Source organism: Globicephala melas, chromosome 1 (assembly GCF_963455315.2).
Source record: "Globicephala melas chromosome 1, mGloMel1.2, whole genome shotgun sequence".
Taxonomy (NCBI): domain Eukaryota; kingdom Metazoa; phylum Chordata; class Mammalia; order Artiodactyla; family Delphinidae; genus Globicephala; species Globicephala melas.
In genome coordinates this window covers 174,534,930-174,557,931 of record NC_083314.1, presented here as the reverse complement: position 1 = coordinate 174,557,931, position 23,002 = coordinate 174,534,930, and positions in this window count along the sequence as shown.

The window sequence follows — 23,002 nt, the reverse complement described above, 5'->3', positions numbered from 1 at the left end:
TTCATCCTTCTTTATGGCTGAGTAGTATTCCTTTGTATATATGTACCACATCTTCTTTCTCCATTCATCTGTTGATGGACATTTAGGTTTTTTCCATGTCTTGGCTATTGTAAATAGTGCTGCTATGAACACTGGGGTGCATGTGTCTTTTCAAATTATAGTTTTGTCTGGATATATGCCCAGGAGTGGGATTGCTGGATCATATAGCAACTCTAGTTTTAGTTTTTTGAGGAACCTCCATACTGTTTTCCATAGTGACTCCACCAATTTACATTCCCACCAACAGTGTAGGAGCATTCCCTTTTCTCCACATCCTCTCCAGCATTTGTTATTTGTAGACTTTTTAATGATGGTCGTTCTGACCGGTGTGAGGTGGTACCTCACTGTAGTTTTGATTTGCATTTCTCTATTAATTATATGCAAATTTTACAGAGAAGGAAATTGAAAAAGATTGGAAAACTTGCTCAGTATCCCACAACTAATAGTTCACAGTGAAGCTAGGTTTTGAACCCAGGCAATTTCTTCACTACTGTTACATCGACTTCCCGGAGGCCAGGAGGCCTGCCAATGCCAGAGATGTAAGCTTGAGAACTCGGGTATGTGCTGGGGGTGTGGGTGGTAGAGAGAGTTCGATTTGAGAGATGTTTAAGAATTGGAGTTGACGGGACTTGGTACCCGGCTGGATGGACAAGTGAGGGGGAAGGAGATGCCCCCAGGCTGCCGCCCCTGTTCCCATCTTGGACCCAGGGCTGAAAGTTGTTCCAGAGCCTGAGATGGAGAAGCCAGAGGAGGAACAGGTTTGGGGGCAAGGTGAGGATGTCCTTTGGGGATGTGATGATTTTGAGATCCTGAAGGGCAACCGGGTAACTCAAGGGAGATGTTGGTCTGGAGACCCAGGTATTCCCTGTATGTCACGGCACCCCAGGCTTGCCTCCTTCTTAGTTCCTATCAGACCAAATAGTGATTCACACGCCTGTCTCCCTGACATTCCACGAGAGACCAAGCCTTAGATCTGTGTCAGCCTCAGGCCCCCCCATGCCGAGCAGGCAGCTAGGTCCACAGGCCTGCCCAGGGATGTCTGTGGAAGGAGTGACTGAGCCCCAGCTCTCAGGTCTTGTGCTGCAGGCCGCTCCTGGGTGGGTGCGAGGCAGAGCACGTGGGCAGGTGGGAGCCTGGAGCCATGTGGCGTATCCTGATGGCCGGCTCGGGAGTGTGGAGGACCCCACATCTCCACCCCCTCGGCTGGTCTTCCCAAACCGACAGCCACCTGCTCCCCGCCAGCCCAGCTCCACCAGATCAGTCTTCTTGGAGCCAGTGGGGCTGTGTCACCATCCCATCTGTCACATGTAGTGGGCTACAGGACCAGGGTCACCTTCACACAGTACCAGGTCCTGGTTCCTGGTTGATGCTGAGAGACTGCCTCTCCTGGGCCTGGGGAGGGGTTGGGAAAGACCTCCCCCAAATGCAGCATGGGCCTCTCCTTCCATCACCCCTACCCTGCCAGGGTCGGAGTACCTGCTTTGGCGTTTATCTTCTGTGCACCTCTGGAATTGCTTCTGCTGCTGTGGGCCCCGTGCTGGGTTTGATACCATTTGGTTCTGTGTAGGAATTCCCCAGGGCAGATGGCCAGGTCTACATGGGCAGTTTCCCCTCACATGATCAAGTGGGCTGGCAAAGACCCAGACCCCCCAACTGTCTGAAGGGTCCCATCAAGTGATGAGGTACCAAGTCTGCGAGAGGCTTAGGTGAGCAACCCCGACCTGGAGAACCTTCTAGAAAACCAGTAAGAGGCCAGAGGTGCTCAGCATGGGGGAAGTGGGGCAGGGAGAACTTTGTTCCCCAGGGGACATCTGGCAATGTCTGGAGACACTTTAGGTTGTTATAATTGGAGGCTGGGGGGATGCTAAAGGCATGAGTGAGGAGAGGCCAGAGAGGCTGGTGAACACATCCTACGATGCACAGGAAAGCCTCACAACACAGAATGGTCCAGCCCAAAACTCAATAGCGTTGAGGCTGAGAAACCCAGCTGTGGAGGCCCGTGGCATCCAGGGTGGGCAGTGCTGTTCTACACATCCTGGACGTGTCCTTTCCAGGATCCGAGGGGATGCGTGCTTGCCAAGTCCGGCTCCTGGGACATGCCCTGGGGCCACCATCTGCTCTGATTTGTGGTGACAACTCAAATGTGGGAAAAGAGAGGCAGCCCAAGAGCAGGGATGAGTTGCATGCAGCCACCGGCCCCATCCCCCGTTGGCCTGGGGGAGAAGTTCTCAAATGGTGTTTCCAGAGTCTTCACGTGGGGCAAGAGGGAGGCTGAGTGGGCGGGGGTATGGGGTTGCCCCTCACCCCAGCAACTCTTTCTATTATTTTCAAATCTAGGGGCTGTGTATAGATGAGCATGAGTTTCCAAGCCACCTACTCTGGTGTGCTGAAAACTGTAACTCTATGTTTTGCCCACTGAACCAAATTTCTGTTCCAAGCTCCCTTTTTGCCCAAGGGCAGAAAATGTAATCCCAGGCAATTCTAGGTAAATTCAGTCATTGCGGGTTCACATTCAATTCAATTCAGGGCTGCGGTCCCTTTCTGCTCCTCGGGGGGCTAAGTTCCAGAGGCATCATGGAACCAGCAGGCTGCAGCTCGTGCCTTGTTGCCAGCATCCGTCCACGTGGGGTTCCTCCGTGGTGGACAGTGTCCAGCTGGTGCTCGGCGGGGTCGCGTCTCCAGGAATTCGGTTTGTGCCTCATCTCTGGCTTTCCTCTTCTTCTTCCTCCTCTTCCTTCTCTCTCCTCCCTTTTCCTTGCTTTTGTCTTCTTCCCCTTCCTCCTCCCCAGCCCTCCTTCTTCCCTCTCCTCCTTCCCTGCCCTGGTGGAATCCAGCAAATCTCTATGCTCCTCCAGGCAGAAGGCCAGAATTTAACCCCAGTTCCCCGGGGGGCAGCAGCCTGCTCCAGTTGTGTTTGCAAAGCGCTTTCGGAATCTCTGGCTGGTTTCAAACATCTTGGGTGAGCTTTGCTGGGCAGAGCTCTGAGCTTTTGCATAACAAGCGGTGTTTACCCAAGAGCTCTGCCCTCTCCCTCACTCAGTCACCATCCAGAGGCTCCACTGAAGAGCCTGCCCATGTCTGAAGTCATGCCAGGCCTGGGGAAGCCAGGTACACGGGGCACACCTAGGAGGCCAGCAGGAGACACTTGCCTTTTCCCAGGTAGGGCCACTGGAGTTCAGAGAGGGATGGACATTTGTCTAGGTCATTCGGCTGCAAAATGATGGAGGCTGGCTTAGCCTTTCCAGTGACTGGGGAAGGCAGGGAAGGTGGCGGGGGGCTGAAGGCAGAGTCTTCCCCATATCAGGCGAAGTGATTGCCCCACGGGAGCTGGACCACTGGCCGCAGGGACATAGCCTCCCCTTCTCTTCTCCCTCCTCTCACATGAGGGAAATGAACCTAGTCTGTGCTGTGATCTTTTCAATCCATACAGTGAGTCTACCAGACAGACATTCTTATCTTATACAATTATTTCTATTTTACAGATGAAGAAACTGAGGCTCATCGAAATGATATGCCCAAGTCCCACTGTAAATCAGCAACAGAGATGGGTGTTTTAAAAATTGCTGTTGCTTTATTGTTTAAACACATCCTCATTAGGACAGTTTAAACAAATACTAAAGTATGTAGAATAGGATGAAACTGTCTCACCCTTCTTTTACTTTCTGTGCCTCACAGTGGCGTCCCACCTGAGGCTTCAATGATCCTTCCACACCTATAAATATATACAAATATATACACACATATAGAGAGGCGCTGGGGAAAATGGCTGCTGCTATGCTACTCCATGACTTTGCTTTTCTTTAATATGATTTTTCCTTAGCGATTTATTTTTGCTGGATAATGTATTCTGTACATCTCAGGTCAATGTGATGGATACAGGTTATGACTTCTATAGTTTTCTAGTGGCTGATAGCATCCCCATATACCGCATTTAATCTGTCCTCCTTTGAATGCTTCTCCCCACCGTTTCAAGGTTTCTGCTCTTAAAATCCTGGGGTGCAGGGATGCCGGCCTCCCAACCTGGCAGGAGCCTCTGGCCATACGACCGCAGCCTAATCCATCCTGAGAAGCAGCGCATGGCGGGAAGGGCGGGCAGAGTGTCATTCCCATTTCACAGATGGGGAAACTCCCAGGTTGTAGGGTAGTAGGGGCAGGGCCAAGGCTGGAATGGAGATTTTGGGACTGAGCAGAGAGGAGACTTAGCAAAGGCCATGACGCTCGTAAGTTAAACCTGGGAATAGAGCTCCAGAATCGGGTGTTTGAAGCAGTATTTGTGGTGTAGGGAGGACTTTCTCTTTGTGCTCTCTTAGGGGCGGAGCTGAGGGGAGGCAAGCCTCCTGACCCTCTGCTCATGGCCTGGTCCAGGTGCAGGCTCCTGGGAGGGAGGACCCTGCACTGACCCTCCCTCCTCCAGCCTATACAAGCAGGCACATTCTCTTCTGCTCCAGCTGTCAGAGAGACTGTGGACGGCTGTGTATGGCATCTGTTAGAGAGATGGTAGATGTGCTCTTTATCTCAAAGACAGGAGCCACAGGAGGAGGCCCCAGGGAAGCGACAGCACCAGGGCCATATGCTGGGAGGGGAAGATGGTGCCCCAACTGCCTCCTTCATAAAGTAACTGACAGATGGAGGGCAGAGGAAGGCAGGGCAGGGCGGGGCAGGGCAGGGGCCAGGTGGGAAGGGTGAACTGGAACTCTTAGTCTGGTGAAGGAGGCACGGTTTCTGTCTGCAAGGAACTACCGATCTGATGGGGGAGGCAGAGCTTCTACCCTCGAGGAGCTCCCAGTCTAGTGAGGTAAGTAACAGTCCTGGCCCTTGGAGACCTCTCAGTGTCATAGAGAAGATGATAGAAAAATATTAGAAAACTTTGACATAGTTTTCAATCACTGAGAAACCTGCTTAAAAACACTGAAAGAGGCACCTACATCAAGGAGTGACATGATGGGCCGTGTGGCTCGGTGGGAAGAGCACAGCCTTTGGAGTCTGGCTGGAATCCCTACCCAAACCTTGACAAGCTGTGTGATCATGTGTATGTTACCTGGCCTCTCTGAGCCTATTTTCTCACTACATACAGGGAAATTACTTAAGTGAGTTAATACTCGTGTAGTCCCAAGTAGAGTGCTTGGCTGTGAGCACCCAAATCATGGTAGCTACTCTAATCTTATTTGGGCAGGTTTAAGTCGTGGAGGGCTTCCTGTAAGGGGAGAACCCCAGGCTGGACTTCGAGGACTTAGGCTTCTTTCTAAGTTCCCCTGGAAGATCTCTGCCCTGGACTCTTCTCAGCCTTTGCCGGCCTCGCTGTCTCTTCCTGCACGTCTCCAAGGCAGCTGAGCCAAGCAGCTCAGGAGTGATGACGCATTCAAAGCAAGAGGATGTGTTTAAAGGCTATAATGGAAAGGTGTAATGAAGGTAATTAAGGAGATAGAAGATGCCTGATGGAGGGTCCAGCTTATAGCGGAAAAGCCATCGGGTTTGAGAGCCTCCTGTGCTCCCCAGTCATGAATACTCCGTGCATCGCCACATTAGTCATTTCTGTTCACCTGCATGGCCACGTTCAGCGCAGACAAATTGGAAGCTGGAGCCAGGCCAGGCTGGCAGACGCCGGAGTGTTAGCAAACACTCCAGACAGGTGACGAGGCAGCGAACAGGAACTGCAGAGGGCAGGAAAGGTTTGGAAGCTCCGAGAGTCTTGGGAGGTAGACTGGGAGCCAAGCCAAGCTGCTGGGAGCCCCTTCTTTGTGGACGGTGGGCAGGCTTAAGGGCTGGTCATGCCTGATCCAGCCTCCCTAAGCTGGCCTCTCTGGCCTTGACCTCCAGGCTGCCTGACACAAGCGGCTCATGGTTCGGCTCCCTGTTGTCTGTTGGAACTCCCTCCAGCCCCCAACATGTGTGGCTTGGGTCCCAAGGCGGATCTGATGGGCATTGTTGCTGTTGGGACGGGTGGAGCCAGATGGAAACCAATGGGAAGTTAGAGGGTCGGGACCCACAGTCTGGTGTGGCAAGAGAGAAATCTTCATGGTGATCAGGGCTGGGATTCCCCATGTTTTCATTTATTGAGCAATTGTTCTGCCTTGGATGCTGGGCCAAGTATGTGCCATCACGTCGGATCCTCTCAACCACCCTGTGAGTGGGTGCGATTGTGATTCCCATTTTGCAGATGAGGAAATAGGTTCAGAGAGGTAAAGTCACTTTCCTCAGGTCACACAGCTACCCGCGATGGAGCCAGGATTCAGGGGCAAGCCTGGAAAATTTAAACCCACTGGCTCCTCGAGCCTCCAGAAGTGTCTGGTTCCTGGCCTGGTGGGGCTGTCTGTCTGATTTTCTGAACTCCATGTTGACAAGAGCAGTGATTGGAAGGGTTAAGGTAAGCCTGGTGCATGGGAGGAGGAGAGAGAGGAAAAACCAATCCCGCAGGCTCTTCCACCCAAATCCCTGCTCCCTGGGTCGGGGCTGTGCACAGATAAATGGGCCACGCAGCACGAAGGCATGTGATGACACAGAATTATTTCAAAGCGATTATGTGGGATAACAGTAATTATGTCCAAGAACAGAGAAGGTCAAACCGGCTGGTCCTACTGCTCGACTCCAGGGAGCTTCTTGCCAAGAGAAGGCTGCCGTGTGTAGAGAGGTGGAGGGAAGGGCAGGGAGGTGGGAAGTGGGGGGACGGGAAGAGGGGAGGGCGGGGTACAGAGAGCAGCTCTTGACCAGGGCCTCAGAGGGGACTGCCCCAAGGCTGAGCTTAGGAGAAAGCTTAGCTGTGCAGTTCCTTGTGTCACCCCTGGCTCTGGTTGGTTCTTGGTCATGATCTGACGGTGATTCTCTTTCCCCAAGGACCTTAAAATGTGCCTCTGCAGTGCCCATGGGCTGGGATGAGCCCTTCCCTCTTGTCTTTCCCTTCATTTCTTCTCTCCCTCCTTCCCTTCCTTCTTTCATTGTTTCCATCGTGATGCTATCCACACGCCCATGCATCTGTTCATCCATCTGGTCACCTTGGCATCTCTCAACCCAAACGCCTTTCTGTCCGTTCATGCTCCTTCCCACCCAGTCACCTGCTTACTCATCCACCCTCACATCTGTATTCACTTTTCTATCATCCACCTTCCCACATTTTCAGTCTTCCACTGGCCACGTGTCCACACATAACCCTTCCACATGCCCATGTTAATACCCATCCAGCATCAGTTCTGCCTGTCCACGTTTCACTGTCTACTTTTCTACCCATCCACCCACCAACCCTTCACTAACCACCCTTCCACCTACCTACCAGTTCTCCCTTCATCCATCTCTCCTTTCCTCTCTTCCCTTCCCTTCTTTCTTCTCCCCATCTGCTCATCCATTCCTTCCCATATCCACCATATTCACTGTCCATCCATCCGTCCATCCATCCATCCATCCGTCCGCCCATCCATCCATCCATCCATCCGTCCATCCATCCATCCGTCCATCCGTCCATCCATCCATCCATCCATCCATCCATCCATCCATCCATCCATCCATCTGCTATTCACTGTCTACCCTTCCATCCCTCCACCTATCCATACTTCACGTTCACCCTTACACCTCTCCACCTACCCACTCATCCATTCTTCTACCCACTCATCCTTTCTTACCACTTCTCTGTGTGTCCACATATTCTTCCAGGAATGAACTCATTCCTCTCCCGTGGAAACCTTTAGCCTACTCTGTGCTCTCTGATGAGCCCCATCGTTTCCTGCCCCCTTGAGTTCATGCTCTACACCATGCCACTAGCGTCCTCCTCCTCAACTCTGACTGTTGAAATCATACTCTTCAAGGTTTATTCTAGGGTAACTGTTTCAGGCAAGTGCAGCTTAGAAAATACGTGGCTCTTCAGCCAGAGAGACGAAGTGTAATTCTCGCTTAGCCGTTCACTGGCTGCTCGACCCTGGGAAGGGCACTCAACCTCCCCAAGTCTCCACCTCCTCATATGTTAAAGGGGTTGATGACACCTAATTTGTAAAGTAGTTAAAGCGTTAAATCAGATTATCTATAAGGTGCCCAGCACATACCTGGCATCCAGGGGATTCTCACCAAATGTTTGACTCCACTGAAGAGGAAATGCAAAACTAATCAAAGATCCTCCTAGACTCTCAGTGTATACAAATGAGATGGCTGGCTGGGACAGGCATGCTTCCTAGGCTGTTCTGTTCTCTGTTTGGTATGGTCTCCACTTGAACCATTGATACACCCACCGGAGGTATTAAAAGCAGAGACAAAGGGTGGGCAGTGTGGACAGTAGGATATGGTTGGTTAAAGCAACTTCATCTCAGCAGGGGCCCAGGATGAAGCCATGGGCATCATGCCAACTGCTCATTAGAGACAAGAGACCTGCCCTGACATGCAAAGCAATGACTCCAGAGGGCTGGGGTTTGATATTTCCAAAGGCAGCTGACTGTGTGTGGGAAAGCCCTTTACCGGAATCCTGTGGTCACAGAGGCTCCCTACTGAGATGAGCAGGGCAGCTGGACCCCAAAGGGAATGTGCACTGAATTTTCCACCTCCTACAGGGAGGCTCAGAAACTCCAAAGCTGGTGCTGTTTTCTGCAGTGAAATGTCCTTTTTGAGCAAAGATGGCTTTCTCTTAGTTATCCTGTGGTGTAGTAGAGAATCGTAAACCCACTCTCTGATTTGTGACCACATCCTAGGTTGTAAACCAGCCATAGTACGCTGATAATTGTGTAAAAACAGGGCCTTCCCTGGTGGCGCAGTGGTTAAGAGTCTGCCTGCCAATGCAGGGGACACAGGTTCAATCCCTGGTCTGGGAAGATCCCACATGCCGCGAAGCAACTAAGCCCATATGCCACAACTACTGACCCGGCGCGCCTAGAGCCAGTGAGCCACAACTACTGAAGCCCACGTGCCTAGAGCCCATGCTCCACAACAAGAGAAGCCACCGCAATGAGAAGCACGCACACCGCAACAAAGAGTAGCCCCCGCTCACCGCAACTAGAGAAAGCCTGCGCGCAGCAACGAAGACCCAATGCAGCCAAAAATAAATAAATAAAAAATAAGCAAAATAAATAAATTTATTTAAAAAATGTGTGAAAACAATCTCTCTGGGACACTAATAAAAACAGGAACTGGTTTGCAGCAGTTGCCAATTTCCGTAGTATAAATACCCCCACTATGCCTGATTACAAGCTACCAGCTTCACAAAGATGTGAAATCTTTGAATGTGGAGTTGGAATAGATGAGCAGTAGGACATCATCAGAGAGTATTTTCATCATACAAATACAATGGACATGAATAACCTTCAGAGCATAAAGAGCAGTAAAATATAGTAAAGTAATTATGAAGTGATGAATTTGGAGTATGTATTGTCTTTGCTTTTCATGTAATTTATTTAATGGTAAGTTTGTAGACTTTAATTTTAAAATAATGACCGTGTTTAACAACCGGCTCAAAGACTTCCTGAAAATGTAACAACTGGCTCTCAAGAGCTCCACTTACTTTGTCAAATAGTTCAAATGAATTTGTTTCTCCTCTGCATTCTCACTTGCAGCGGGCTGCGCAGAGCATCACACAGAAGTCTGAGCTGGAGAGATGGAGCAAACCACCTTGGCTTTGAACTTCCACTGGGGTACTTTCCAGGGTGAGTAATCCACAGGACTGACCTGGTGCCATGTTCATGAACTAGATGGGAAAATGTGATTTTCTGCATCACTCACGTAAGAGGCAAATTGGGGGATGGGCTTTGGCCTCCAGTAGACCTGGATTCAAATTCAGGTTTTACCATTTGGTAGCAGTGTGACTTTGGGCAAGTTACTCAACGTCTCTGAGCCCCTTAAGTAAATTAAATAATTTTTTAAGTCAACAATTACTTGTTGAGCACCTACTATATGCAAGGTACTAGAAATAGAGCAGCCAACAACTAGATAAAAATCCTTCTGTGCATACAGTATATATTCTTACTGGATGAAGTATCCAATTGTCTGCGCTATAGTAGGTATGTTGCCTGTTATTTATATATAATTGATATTACTTAGGTTTATTATTTAGATATGATTGTTTCCTCCACCTACAGAAGTTGGATGAAGTGACAGTGAATGGGATTCTGGTCTTTTTTAAAACAGAGACATAGTGCTACCAAAAGCACAGTGTTCTCTTTCATAGGGGTTTGACACCTGTAGCTTTTTTTAAAAAAATGTATTTTATTGAAGTATAGTCGATTTACAATATTGTGTTAATTTCTACTGTACAGCAAAGTGATTCAGTTATTTTTATACCTGTACATATAAGTATACATATACATTCTTTTTCATATTCTTTTCCATTATGGTTTATCACAGGATATTGAATATAGTTCCCTGTGCTACACAGTAGGACCTTGTTGTTTATCCATTCTATATACAATAGTTTGCATCTGCTGATCCCAAACTCCCAATCCATCCCTCCCCCACCTCTCTTCCCGCCTTGGCAACCACGCCTGTTCTCTGTGTCTGTGAGTCAGTTTCTGTTTCATAGATAGGTTCATTTGTGTCATATTTTAGATTCCACATATAAATGATATCATATGGTATTTGACATACGGAGCTTTTTAAAATAGAAGTTGACACCCTGCTCTGGTGTGTTATGTCTTTTCACATCATCTGTTTGTTAACCATCCATCAGTCCATCTGTCCATCCATTCATCCATCCCTCCATTTATCCATTCAAGAGGAGTACATCTCCAATTTCAATATTTCATTTCATGAGAAGGTAGCTTAATTAATGTACCTCTTGGCCTCTCCGCATTCTGTCCCAGGGCAGGTGGAGTTATTCATCTGATCGGTGAATTTGGCTCAGGTAGTCTCATCCTTCCCTTCTTCTTCCTGCTTGGGTTTCGTCCATAGGGAGCAGGCATAATTCCCTGATCCTCTAAGACCTCCACCGTCCAATACGACAGCCACTCACCCCATGAGGTTATTAGCATTTGAAATGTAGCTAGTCCAAACTGAGATGTGCTGTTAGTGTAAAACATACTCTGGAATTTGCACATTTAGTATGAAAAAAGAATGTAAAACATCTCATGAATCATTTTTATGTTGCTTATGTATGAAAATGATCACATTTTGGAGATATCGGGTTAGACAAAGTGTCTTACAATGAAGTTCATCTGTTTTTCTTATGGTTTTTATCGTGGCTACTAAAAACTTAGAATTACGTTTGTGGTTTGTGTTATATTTCTGTTGGACCATCCTAGTCTAGATGTGAGCTTTGCTCCTGTGCTGGGGCTGGGAGGTGGGTAGTTTGTCCTCACTCAGTTGTCTGTGACAAGGTGGACTGCTCTGTCTAATCCTGGGGTTCATTGAGCAGGACCATTTGGCTTTCAGAGAAAGCTATGTTCTGTTCTCCAAATTAGCCTCTATCTGTACCGAAGATGACATGTTGGCCTCCATCTGCCACTCCTTTGTCTTATTTCCCAATGTGTTCAGAACTTGGGTGGAGAAGAGGACAGGTATTTCTGGGTCTTGTTAAGGACCCCCTGCCATTCATCCAAACAGTATGTACCAACCACTTACTGTGTGCACGCCCCACGCTGGGTACTGCGCATAAAGCAGTCAAACCATTCCGCATCACGCCTGGCCTCAAAACTGGACTAAGATGTTTAAAAATGATGATCACTTGGGAAAAATTCACATGTACACAAAGATCCCAAATTTTGCTTATGTTTTCAAGGAGGTGCCTGGATTTCTGGAAGGACATCCATGGGTCTTCTAAGGGTCCTAGAACTCCTGGTTAAAAACTCCTTGTTTATACGGAATCTGAAAAAAACGGTACTGATGGGGCTTCCCTGGTGGCACAGTGGTTGAGAGTCCGGCTGCCGATGCAGGAGACACGGGTTCGTGCCCCGGTCCGGGAAGATCCCACATGCCGCGGAGCGGCTGGGCCTGTGAGCCATGGCCGCTGAGCCTGCGCGTCCGGAGCCTGTGCTCCGCAACGGGAGAGGCCACAGCAGTGAGAGGCCCGCGTACCGCAAAAAAAGAAAAACACAAAAAAATGGTACTGATGAACCTAGTGGCAGGGCAGGAATAAAGATACAGATATAGAGAACAGACTTGAGGACACAGGGGCGGAAGGGGAAGCTGGGACAAAGTGAGAGAGTAGCATTGACATATATACACTACCAAATGTAAAATGGATGGCTAGTTGGAAGCTGCTGCATAGCACAGGGAGATCAGCTGCGTGCTTTGTGACCACCTAGAGGGGTGGGATAGGGAGGGTGGGAGGGAGGCTCAAGAGGGAGGGGATATGGGGATATATGTATATGTATAGCTGATTCACTTGGGTGTAAAGCAGAAACTAACACAACATTCTAAAGCAATTATACTCCAATAAAGATATAAAAACAAATAAAATTAAATTTTAAAAAAAAACTCCTTGTTTAGAGCAGGGTTTTCCAACCTCAGCACTGTTGACATTTGGGGTTGGATAATTCTTTATCATAGAGCTGTCCAGCGCTCTATGTTGTAGGATGTTTAGCGACATCCCTAGCCTCGCTAGATGCCAGTAGCATGCCACCTGACAAGTTATGACAATCAAAAAATGCCACCGGACGTTGCCAAATGTCCCGTGAGGGATAAAATCACCCCAGCTGAGAAGCACTGAGTTGGAGGGAGCTGTGCTGTGTAGGTTTGGACACCAGTGCCATGGGGTCACCCTATTTCTAAACGCATGTGGGCTCTGTGAGTACTTAGCCTCGTCTCACTCACCCTTGGGCCCCCTAGTGCCTGGTCTGGTCCCCCCTTACCCCACCTGGTGCTGGGTACACAACAGTTTGGTTGAATGGAGACGGAAGGAAAGGATAGCGGCCCCTTCAATTTCCCTTCCCATGGTATGCAGAGCTCCCTCTAGGACCCAGTCCTAACCCTCCTTTTAGGTCCCGAGGGACTTGCCGTCTTTAATTATTTTAAACTCAGACAGCGCTGAACCATCTCCCTCACCCCCCAACTAGAAATCACTGCTTCTGAACAAGGGAGATCAAAATGTCTCTGAACAGCCTCAAGCCAGGTGTTCCTGGATGCCCCCTGGCCCCTGCCCCCCTCTCCAGCCTCCAGCAGCTGTGAGTCTGACAGACACATGGGCGGCACACAGACGTCCTGCCTGCTGCCCCACAGACCCCTTCTCCTGGCCCTCTGAGTGGCTCTGCTGCCTCCAGTGCAGACCCAGATTGGGGATTTTCAGGGTCTCCAGAGAGCTGGCATCCCCTGGGTCCCGGGAACCTGGCTGAATCAGGAGTTGGGTGAGAGCTGTCTGTCTGTTGGATGAATGTAACAGAAACCAGGCAGCAAAAAGAACAAGGTCCTTGGTGTCAGACATAGCTGTTCAAATCCCAGCTTTCACACTTTTACCTTGTATTTGATCGCCAATAGGTGCTTTTCCCTCTCTGAACCCCACTTTCTCATTTGGAAAGTGGGAATTTGGGTTGCTTATCTCTGAGACCTCCCCAAACTGACGTTGGAGGGTTATTTTTAGTCCACATGGCTGGCACTGGCTTCTGCTTTGCTTTGTCCAGGCAAATTTACTTTCCACTGTACAGAGATTGAGGCCAAATTGATGCCGCTTCATTCCTGCTGTATTTTGAGGTTTTCACTCCAGGCTTCTTCTGTCTCCTGCATCCTCTCAGTTTCAGTTTCTACACTCAGCACATACCTGAGTGATGGGTGTGAGTTCTGTAATGGAGGATCGTATTTCATCCGCACTCAGTTCTCCCATTTGTACGATGATCATAATAAATAGCTCCTATCTAACAGCGCGGTAGCAGTAGTATTTGCTCTTTGTGGATGAGGACATGTAAGCAGAGATGGGAGACACGCCTTGCCCAGGGTTACAGAATAGCAGGTAGTGGAGCTGGGATTAAACCCAGGTGTGCTGGGCCCAGAGCCCAGGTTCTGACCCATTTGGGGACATGGTATTCCAAGTCAGAGAGCATTCTTTCCAAAACCCCTGGGAGAAACTTAGAGTGGATTAGTACTGAGGGTACATAGTGTGCAGGACTGCAGGCAGGTCCACAGGTAGGAGCATTTAAGTGCTCACCTGTTACGCAGAAGCCTGAGGGTCTGCATATGCATACCTATGTTTACCCAACAAATGTTTGTGGAGCACTTAGGCTCTGTCAGGCAGCCGATGGGAACAAAAACACTGCTTCTGTGGTGCTGACAATCTAGTAATAGGAGGCAGATTATAATCAAAATAATACATGCACGGTAGAGCATGTGAGAAGGAGAGAGAGAAGTACAGTGGTGGGTGGAGGACAGAGCAAAGAAGATCCAGAGTGAGGAAAAGGGAAGGACAATTTTAAATAGGGATGTCGGGGTAGGTCTAACCAAGAAGACAGTATTTCAGCAAAGAGTTGAAGGAGGTGAGGGAGTTGGCTGCATGGACAGTGGAGAGAAGAGTGTCCTGGCAGAGGGAATAGTCAGTGCAAAGGCCCTGTGGCAGGCACGTGCTTGGCATGTTGCGAGAACAGCAAGGAGATCAATGGGGCTGGAGTGGAACAAGCAAGAGTTTTAGAGGTCAAGAAGGTCAGAGAAGTGGTGGGGGTAAGATTGTGAAAGGCTCTGTGGGGCAGAGCAAGGACCTGGGCCTTGATTCTGAGTGAGATGGGAGCCACGAAGGGTTCTGAGCAGAGGGAGCTTGGATGTGTGAGAGACACAATAGCCCATCCGGGGCCCTACCTCAGATGGAAGGTGCTCTAGGACTCCTTCCCCGTGGTCTCCTACAGAGACATCCAGTGCAGGAGTGTGGGGACCCTGTAGCCACCTCTCCAGGATGCCCCAGAAGCATCTGGAACCCGACACTCAAGGCCAGGGCTCTGCTAGCTGGGACTCAGCTGCCCAGCTCCCTGGACATGCCAACTCCTCAAGACTAAGCTTTCCCAGCTCCAGCCCTCCCCAGCCCTGGGCTTTTCATCTCATGCTTTGTCCCCTTGGGCAATTATTTATTATTTCCTTCTCCAAAGTGTTTCTGAGACACGGCTCTTATGAAAGATGCTACACTGAATAAAGTGGGACGGCATCATAATTCACCCTGGCGTGGAAATATTTGAACGACAACACATCACTGTCCAATTTTGCTGCTCTCTGGTTTGAGAGAAAGGCAGGAACCCCCACTCGGGTGCTCTGAGCTCTTTGCAGAATGGAATGAAATGGGTTTGGCAGCGGCGGTACTGAAAGGAGACACAGGATGGGGAACAGTAACTGAACACAGCTAAGAGGGCCTTCTGCTCTGCTGTCCTGCCTCCCCCATCAGACTGGCAGGTCCTGCAGGAAAGGAATCTGACTCTTCCTCCTTCCTGATGTCTCCCCTGGTGCCTGGTTCAGGATGCTAAGTGATGTGTTGTGGCAGAATGCAGCTCTGGAGTCAGGCTGGCTTGGTCTAAATTCCAGCCCTACCTCTTAGAAGCTGCATCACCTTGAATCAGACACTTGAGGCTCAGCCTCTACCTCTACAATGGGGATGCAGACATCTACCAAGAACTGGGCTATGTGGATCACCATGTGATAATGTGTATCAGTTACCCACGGCTGCATAAAAAATGACCCCCACGTTTAGTAGCTTAAAGCAACAAACATTTATTATTTCACACAGTTTCTGAGGGTGGGGGGAGTCTATCAATAGTTGCAGCTTAGCTAGGTGACTCTGGTTCAGGGTGTTTCATTATAGTCTTTTATTATAGTCAATATGTCAGCTGGGCCTGTAGACATCTGAAGGCTTGCCTGTGTCTGGAGGACCCACTTCTATGATGGTGCATTCAAATGCAGTTCCAGGAAGCCTCCTCTCCTCCTGACATGGACCTCTCTGTAGGCTCATGACATGGCAATGGAAAGCAAATGATCAAGAGAGCCACCAAGATGGAAGCCACAATGCCTTCCCCCCCTAATAGTTTTAATACATTTAAAGAGCTGTGCAATCATCACCACAATCCAGTTTTAAAACATTTCTATCAGCTCCTAAAGTTACCTTGTGCTCCAGAGTTAATACCTGTTCCCACTCCCAGCCCTAGGCAACGGCTATTCCGCCTTCTGTCTGTATACATTTGCCTTTTCTTAGTCATTTCATATAAATGGAATCATGGAATATGTATTGTTTTCTGCCTGGATTCTTTTACCTCACAAAATGTTTCTGAGGTTCATCCCTGTTATTGCATGGATCAAGAGTTCATTCCTTTTTATTGCCAAGGAGGATTCCGTTGTATGGATAGACCACATTTTGTTTATCCATTCATCTGTTGATGGACATTTGGATTGTTTTCAGTTTTTCCCTGTGATGAATAATTCACATACATGCCTTTGTGTGGACTTTTTTTTTTTTTTTTTTGGCGGTACGTGGGCCTCTCACTGTTGTGGCCTCTCCTGTTGCGGAGCACAGGCTCCGGACGCGCAGGCTCAGCGGCCATGGCTCCCGGGCCTAGCCGCTCCGCAGCATGTGGGATCTTCCCGGACCGGGGCACGAACCCGTGTCCCCTGCATCGGCAGGCGGACTCTCAACCACTGCGCCGCCAGGGAAGCCTTGGATGTATTTTTTTATTTCCCTTGGGTAGATTCCTAGGAGTGGAATTGCTGGGTCATGATAAATTTATGTTTATCTTTTATCAGAAGCTACCAAACTCTTTTCCACGGTGACTGTGCCGTTTTAAATTCCCACCAGTAATACACGAGGGTTCCAGTTTCTCTGCATTGCATCCACGCTTGGTATTATCTGTCTTTTTGATGGAAGGCATTCTAGTGGATGTGTAGCAGTATCTCATCGCAGTTTTCATTTTCATTTCCCTAATGATTAATTGTGTTGGGTATCTTCTCATGGGCTTGTTAGCTATTCATTTATGTTGTTTGATGAAATGTCTATTCTGATCTTTTGCCTATTGGGCCTTTTATCTTATTGTTAAGTTATAAAAATTCTTTATGTGTTCTGAATACAAGTCCTTATCAGATGTATGATTTACAAATATTTTCTCCCAGTCTGTGGTTTGTCTTTTTATTCTCTTGGTGGTCTTTTCTAAACTGTGGAAGTTTTAATTGTGATGAAGTCCAACTTAACAAGTTTTTTCTTTTACTGATCATGCTGTTACTCATATATAAGAACTCTTTGTCCAACCCAAGGTCATGAAGATTTTCTTCTAAAAGTTTTATAGTTTTAGTTCTTACATTTAGATCCACAATACATTTTGAGTTAATTTTTAGGTATGGTGTAAGGTAAACATCTAAACTGATTTTGTTTTTTGCAAGTGGATAGCCAACAGTCCTAGCACCAATCGTTGAAAAAGTTATCATTTCTTCATTGGCATTTTAGAATCTTTATTGAAAATCAGGTCACCATAAATGTAAAGATTAATTTCTTGGCTTTTAATTGTGTTCTGTTGATCTATATGTCTATCCTTGTGCCAATGCCACACTGTCCTATTTACTGTGGCTTTATAGGAAGTTCTGAAATCGTGAAGTGTAAATCCTTCAACTCTGTGCTTTTTTAGAATGGTTTTAGCTGTTCTAGCTCCTTTGCATGTCCATATAAATTTGGAGATCAGTTTCAATTACTACAAAAAGCCTGCTGGGATCTAGGCAACGTCTTTTATAACCTACTCTTGGAAGTATCACGTCATCAATTGTGTCATGTTCTTTCAGGCTTGGTACAATGAGGGAGGGGACCACACAACGGCACGCATCCCAGGAGGTGAGGTCACTGGGGGCTGTCCTGTAACCTGACTACCACCTAATGGACATGAACATTCACAGGAAATAGTGAGGCCTTGGCTTGGGGAAAGAACTTCACCACTGACCCTCCAAGTCACCCATCAACTTCCTCAAGTTCTCCCATCTTTCCGATGATGTGAACGTGGAAGTCGAGGTCCAGGGGGTAGGGTGGGAATGCACCAGAACTGGAGAACTGGGAGATGACAGGAAGCCAGGCTGTCATTTAAGTTCAAGTTTTCTTGGTAGACTTGGATATTTTAAAGGGGTCTTTATCCTCTCCCATCAGACTGGGAACTCCCTATGAGCCATTACTCAGCATCTCTAAGGACAGTCAGACAAAGGTGTGGTTTCAGCAGTGGTGGTAGATTGCGTGTCTCAGTCAGCTGGGGGTGCCACAGGTAACTTGCTACTGATAAATAATAAGGTGCTACCTATTGCCACAGTAGGGCCACATAACAAATCATCCCCAAACTCAGTCATATTGCAACTATAAGCATTTATTCTCAAGTTCACAAGGCTATGGTTCAGCTGAGAAAATGGGCGGGCCCAATGGCTCTGTTTCTGTTTGCAGGTCAAGTGGGCTGGGCTCCAGGCTGCAAGTTGGGCTCAGGTCTGTCCCACGTGTGTTCCTACTGGGGCTCGGGCTAAAGGGCAGCAGCTGTCAGGGTACAAGGAAGCGAGTAGAAACATTCGATGCCATTGAGGCTTCATCCCGGAATTGCCACACGATTGCTCCTGTCCATAACCCATCACCCAAGTCAAGTCACATGACCATGGCCAAATCCAAGGGGGAGGAAATGCATTCCACTCTTTCTAGTGGGTAGTTCTGCTGGAACACATGCCAGGGGGTGTGGAGGTGCAACCTTAATAAGGGGACTGTCTCTTCTTGAAGGTCCTTTGGAGGTCATGCCGTCCAACCTCCCCATTTTACAGAAATGAGGTGTAACTGAGGACCAAAGAGGAGGCTGCATGAGGACACCTCCAGACTTAATGACAATGCTGGACTTGAACTCAGGGGCTGGGAGACTGCAGCCTGGCTTGCCTGGGCCAGGAGGGAGTTAACAAGATAACTAGGTGACAGCCACACTCAGTCGCAGCTTTTCTTGTTTAGAGATGCAAATGCCTCGCAAGGCCATGTTCTATGCCTCACGTTTTCACGCCACACAAATTACTTTTTCTCCCTTCCCTCTAAGACTTGCCTGGAATTGTTTGTACTACAAAAACAGGAGGGACTTGAGCCATTTGCTGGAACAATCTTGCTAAATCCAGCCTCTGGGTTGAGGCCTGCGTCAGCAATGAGAGCCCTACCCACCCCTGCCCCCCTTCCTCCCCCTGATAGGGATGGATGGGAGGCAGCAGGGACACAGCTTCCTGCCCTTTCTGTCTTCTTCCTCCAGAGATGGGCCAGCAGGACAAGGATGGTCCAACAGGGGTACCATGCAGGTATCATTTTCATTATACAGGTGGGAAGACGGAAGCAGGAAGCTTCAGGTCCCAACTCTGTTTCATGTTAGGAGACCAAGGTCAGATCTCAAGTCTCCAATGGCTGGCAACTTCTCACTTTCATTCTCTAAGTCCCGCGAGCTTTATTTCTGTGTCATTGGCAAGGCCCTCAGTGATCGCTCAATGATTGTGGGCTACCCTTCGTGCTCTGAGGCAGCTCACTTGCGGTTTGCAAAGCCGTTTTGGTTATCAGCTTGCTCACAATGAGCGTCCTTACCCTTATTTCACAGGAAAGGAACCTGAGGCTCAAGAGAGTTGAACAATCATGTTCAATCATATGAAGTTGTCATTTTGATTTAGTAAAAAGTGGTTGCAGGGCTTCCCCGGTGGCGCAGTGGTTGAGAGTCCGCCTGCCGATGCAGGGGACGCGGGTTCGTGCCCCGGTCCGGGAAGATCCCACATGCCGCGGAGCGGCTGGGCCCGTGAGCCATGGCTGCTGAGCCTGCGCGTCCGGAGCCTGTGCTCCGCAACGGGAGAGGCCACAACAGTGAGAGGCCCACGTACCGCAAAACAAAAACAAAAACAAACAAAAAGTGGTTGCATATTGGCTATTTCATATGGTTCAACTTAATAGATTACCCCGGGCCAGGTAACTGACCCTTCGTCTAATGACAACAAAACCATCTACCATGTTTTAGTTTGACCCTCTCATTGGTGATTTACTTTTAGCTGAGTCATCAGCTCCTGTGTTGATGAGGAGCATGAATATGTATGTCAGCCTTCATGTCCATAAGTCTTATACTTCTTAGCAATTACCTAGGCTCAGCCAACATATATCCGTGGGCTCTTGAGTGTCCTCAAGGCACAAAACCTTACTTCAGCTATCCCCTTATGCAGCTGTATTAGTTACCTGTTGCTGTGTAACAAATGACCCCAAACTTAGTGACTTAAAACAACAGACGTTCATTATCTCACAGTTTCTATGGGGCAGGAAGTCAGGAGCAGCTTGGCTGGGTGGTTCTGACTCAGGGTCTCTCATGAAGTTGCCCTCAACATGTTGGACAGAGCTGTAGTCATCTGGTAGCTTGACCTGGGCTGGGGGATCTGCTTCTAAGAAGATTCACTGGCATGGCTATTGGCAGGAAGCCCCAGTTCCTCACCATGTGGATCTCTTCATAGGGCTGCTTGGGTTTGCTCAGAACATGGCACCTGGCTTCCCCCAGGTCAGGTGAACCAAGGGAGAGAAAGATGGAAAACACAAAGCCTTTGATAGCCTTCCCTTGGAAGTAATTTTCTCCATATTCTGTATGTTAGAAGCAAGTCATTAAGTACAGCCTACACTCCGGGGAAGAATATTAGGTTCTATAAAGGAGGGAAATGTTAAAAAATTTGTGGTTTTTTTTTTTTTTTTTTTTTGCGATACGCGGGCCTCTCACTACTGTGGCCTCTCCTGCCGCGGAGCACAGGCTCCGGACACACAGGCCCAGTGGCCATGGCTCACAGGCCCAGCCGCTCCGCGGCATGTGGGATTCTCCCGGATCGGGGCACGAACCCGTGTCCCCTGCATCGGCAGGCGGACTCTCAACCACTGCACCACCAGGGAAGCCCGAATTTGTGGTATTTTAATACCATCATAATCAGCCCTAGCCTACATGCTGATAGTACGCAAGGGTGGGAGAAACTTCCTGGTGTTTGTTCTGGAGTTTTATCCTTAAGCTGACCACCGTTAACATTTCTCTTTGGGCAACCGTTCCTTCACTAAAAAAGGGGGTCCATTGATCCTTCTCTCATGTGCCTCTCCTATGCAGGTTCACAGTTGAGAACATGATGTGCAGTCTCTGGTCTCTGCTCTCCAGGTGGACCAGCCCCCTTCTTCCTTGGGGAGGATTGCATTACCAACTGACTCTGAGGGGGATGGGCTAGGCCATGGAGATTGGCTGAGGGGAGGTTGTAGGGTACTATGGGATGGGCACTGGTCTGGGGAAAGAAAGGACTGGGTTTTCTTCTGATCTGCACAAACGGACTGCAGGACTTATTCCATATAAGGACTCTCTCGACACTCATAGCAGAAAATCCAGCCCAAACTGACGTACGTAGAAATAGAAAATTTAATAGCTTATATAAATAACAAAGATCAGGCTTCAGAAGCCACTTGAGGGAAGCAATCGATGATGTAGAGGTGGAGGTGGCTAGCTGGTCACTTAAGGTTCAGGCTGAGTCTTTCTTAGTGCAGACTGTTTGCCAAGAGGCAGCTGTTGGCCACGAACTACATTTCCCAGACTCCTTTGCATTCAGGTGTGATCATGTGACTGGTTCCTACCAATGGAACAGAGTGGAAGTGGTATGAGTCACTTGCAGACCAAGGAGCTTAAGAAACAGAAGTGTGTCCTCCACTCCAACTTCCCCCAAGGGGTGACTGCAGAGAACTCCAAGGCACTAGGGGAAGGTATGGCATAAGGTAGAAGGATCCTGGATCCTGAGTCACCAGAAAGACCTACATCAGACTGTTATGTGAGCAAGAAATAAATTTTTACTGGGCTAGGCCACTGAGATTTAGGGGGTTATTTCTTACAGCAGCTAGCATTATCCTAACTGATACAGATATCATCAGGACCTCCTCCCTCTCCAGCAATTCGTTCCACAGGATGGCAGTATGGCTACCAGCGACTCTAGATGTCTGCTTCCCAGGTTCCAGGCCATCAGGAAAGATTGTGTGCTGCCCTCTAAGTAGTCTGAACAAAGTCTCAGACCTCGTATCTTGTTTAAATTTGTGAGCTTATTCCAGAATGAATTACTGTGTCCAGGGGGCTGTAGGGCTTGGGTTGGTCAGCCCAGCCACATATCTATTCCTGGAGTCAGTTGCACATGGGTTGAAGTTTGGGGAGGGGCCTGGATGCTGGGCAGTTGTCCATCACCATGTACTTGGGCAGTGCTCATAAATTCCCTGGGCCCCAGTGTCCTTTCCTAATTGATGAGGGTGCTGGACACAGGGGTGTTATGGAGGGATTTTCAGGATGGAATGACCTTGGAGAGTTGCCTAGCCTTGACACTCGTGAGCTGGGGATGCTCAGGTTTCCTTCCAGCTGGGATATCGTGGAATTGGCTCATTTGGGCTCTGGGTTGTCTCGCCCAGATGAGCATTTTCTATCTCCTCCATCCTTTTGTTCTTCTTCACATCCACATGGGACACTTTCTGGAAGGACATCAATGTTTGGGCCCAATGCTTGCGGTTTTGAACATCACTCTCTAGGTCTCGCCCGCTGCCAGCACTCTGGTTGGTTCCGCTGCCATTCCCAGTCCTTTGATCGGAGGGAATTGATCAGAGCCTGCTTCTGCCCCTCACAGGCAGCGGTTTTCAAACCTCAAGGCAGCGTTTTTATGTCTTCACCCGCATTGCTGGTGCAACCTTGCCTAATGGGAACATGGTCCGTGAGGCCCTTTGCGTGGCAGATAATGAGGTGGCTGGCTCTTTCAAACACCTCCTCCCAGAGGCCCACCAGACTGCCCCGGTCCGCACAGAGCTCTCTGAAGTCCTAGGCGACTTCTGCTCCGACACCTAATTGTAGTTTGTCCTTTAAGTGAACAGTTTCCTCGTTTTTTGTCTTGTGTAAAGTTCCTTCAGAACAAGAATATATTTTCTCCTTCTCTTGTGTTCCCCATGGGTCTTTGGGCAGAACCAAGCACAGTTAAGGAAATGAAATAAAGTCAAGATGACATTTATTTAACATGGATGAACTGTCAGATACCCCGCTGGGCATGTTTGCATTTGATTCTCACCAACGGCCCTGTGAATTGGATATTCGGACACATACTTTTACACAAAGAAACTGAC